This window comes from Sminthopsis crassicaudata, chromosome 1 (assembly GCF_048593235.1).
Source record: "Sminthopsis crassicaudata isolate SCR6 chromosome 1, ASM4859323v1, whole genome shotgun sequence".
NCBI lineage: Eukaryota > Metazoa > Chordata > Mammalia > Dasyuromorphia > Dasyuridae > Sminthopsis > Sminthopsis crassicaudata.
The window spans coordinates 78039838-78042916 of NC_133617.1; positions in this window are offsets into that span (position 1 = coordinate 78039838).

The following is a 3079-nucleotide window of genomic DNA, read 5'->3' on the forward strand; positions in this document are numbered from 1 at the left end:
GTATATTCCTGTGAAGTATTCAGGGACCACCATTTAGAAAGAATAGTGACAAGCTTCCGATATCTAACTGAGGGAGATCCAGATGGAGAGAAAAATGTAAGCGATTGATGAAACTGAAGAATGTGTAGTCTGAAAAGACTTCAGGTATTGGCAGGAATAGAGAAGAGAAATCTCTTCAAGTACTTGGAGGGGGGAATTAGACTTGCTCTAGTTGGCCCTAAGAGCAAGATGGGGGAAGTTGCAAAGGCAGTTTCATGTGGGGAAAAAAAAAAGTTTAAAAGTAATTCTTATTCTGTCATATCCTTATGACCCCGATGGGGGTTTTCTTGGCAAAGATACTAGACTCCCACTATCCCAGAGAGTCTTTCTAGGCAGCTCTAAGACATTTTTTTCCTTACATATAATCTTGAGACTACCTCTCCCATTGCTCCTAGTTCTGGTCTTCAGGACTAAACAGGGTAAGTGTCACCTCTCTATGGTGAGGGTATTTTAAATACTCAGACACTGAGCATGCCCTCCTTGAATCTTCTCATCTCCAGGGTGAATAACCCCAGACTTCCGAAAATCCTCTTTTGGCCTGTTTTCAAAGGCCTTCACCACCTTGATCATCCCTCTGGATGTTTCATCATGTCTTTGTGGTCTGATCAGAATAGAGAGGGTGGAATTTGCACCTCCTTTGTGTAGGTATCTCTTGGTGTACTTTAAAACTGCACTAGCTTCCTATGACCATCATTACATGTTGACTCATGTTCAAGGTTACAATCCACTAAAATCAATAGACCTTTTTTTTCTGGAAAAAAAAATGCTGTCTCCAGAAGAAATAACTTTTCATTTTATTTGGCAAATTGATTCTTCTTTTGAATCTAAGCAAAGGACTTTGCATTACTCTTTATAATACATTTATCTTTTCATTTTATTCAGCATGATGTTTTTGTCTATCATGATCTCTTTGTATTCTGACTTTCTCAAGTTGTTAACTAGATCTCCTACCTTCATGAAATCTACAAATGCAATTCTATACTATTATCCAAGTTATTGATAAAAATTTTATATAGCATTCTTCCAATCCACAAGTCTAATAATCCCATCAAAAAAGTTTGATTTGATCTATTCTGGATGAAACCATGTTAGAATTGTGATCATCACTTTTCTAAATGTTCATTAATTATTCCTTTAATAAAATCTTCTGGAAATTTGCTGAAACTTAATGAATCTTTTGTGAACTTCACTTTTTTATCATTATATTGTTGAGAATAGCTAAGTCATCTTACAATACTGCTGTTACTTTGTACATAGCACATGCTATTTTGCATCATATTTTACATATAAGATAAATAAAGACTAAATTCAAGGGACTCAATAAGGACAAAACCATGTCTAAGATTGTCATTAATAATTGAGTGGTTCAAAAGAAAGACTGAGGTAGATCTGAGTTTTTGTAATTCTAAAAAACAAAAAGAAAAAGTAAAAAGAATTAACTAAGTCATATAAATGATATATAGAAGCAAGAACTGATACAGAAGAATTAGATGGGAGCGGAGGGTTGGTAGTTCTGGAATCCTATTCACATCGGGAACAGATTATAGAGTAATATATATGTATAAAAGTCTTCAAAATTTATAAAGAAATAAGAGGAGGGAATAACATAATAGGATCTTAGGGGACAAGCTGGAGACTTGCAAGTTTTCAGTGCTCCCAAGGGGTCTGCCTAGTCTAGGATAAAGTCTGATTGCTATCTCTCTTGTCTGAGTTCTACAAATTCCTGACCCAGGATTTGGTCCATGTAAGCATAGAATTCTACTAGATTTCATCCTATCTGCCTGATGGAAAACTCTCTTGGTTCAAAGATCTTCTTTTGTTGTGGATTTTCTTTCTCACTTATCCTTTGCAGGCTGAACTAGATGCTAGAAGTGAGACCCTGCTTTGTGCCTGAGGGCTAAGCCACACTACCACTGCTACTGCTGCTGCTGGCTTCAGAATTTTCTTCTTATTGGTATACCACCCAGGGCCTCCATATTTTATTTGTCTCCCTAGCTGATCTGGAGACAACGGAATCCTTGTGATCTTTTTCTGGATTTCTCCTTCAGGTTTGGGGCTGATGCATTTTAATAGATCTGTTTGGAAGAGTTGTGGACAAGAGTTAAATGTATTTCTTCCTTCTACACTGCCATCTTGGTTCATCTAGAACTGATGGCTCTAGATTATCCCCAACAGGGAACTTTTGCCTTGGGCCTCTAAGAACAGGGCCCCAGGGGAGAGGAATAAGAGGAGGCAACTAATGTGGTTACTTTAAACATGGGTAACAAGGGTAGAATTTTAAAAAGTCTATTGGGACTGGGAGCCAAGAGTCCTAGGTTCTAGGTTCTGCTTTGCCAATATCATACCTTGGACAAATTCCTCAATAACATGAAAAATGTGGACCCAATGGTCATAGGATTTAGAGCTGGAAAACGTCACGAGTTCCATTGAATTCCAGAGAGGTTGTGTGTTCCTATGAGAGCCAAGCCCTACAACAATCTCAGCTGTACCTCTCCCAAACCATCCTATTTTCATGGAAGGGGAAACAAAGATAGGCATAGCTCTTAGTTCTAGATCTTTGGGAAGCCTAGCATTCAAATCATTGATTTAGAATTAGGAAGATAGTGATTTCAAATACTATCTCAGATACTAGCTCCAGGGCAGTTACTTCACCTCTTTTATCCTCAGCCTCCTTATCTGTAAAATAGGTGTAATAATAACACCTACTTCAGAGGACTGTTATGAGGAGATATCTCTCTATTCCCATGCTTTTTGAAAAGGAGGGGAACCATAGGAGTAGAATTCTGCATATAGTGTCAGATTTTTTTCAGTACTTGGTTAGTTTTGTGGAACTTTTTCTTTGTTTTAAGGGACAATTCTCTGGGAAATGTAAAAACAAAAGATATTAACAAAAATTACTTTTTAAAATGAGATATATAAAGTACTTTGCAAAACATTAAAGTAGTATATAAATGTTAGATATTATTATTATTTTTTTTTGCTACAAATATGGTCTTGGATTATGTGCCTTTCTTTTGTGGTCAAAGAATATATTAGCTTC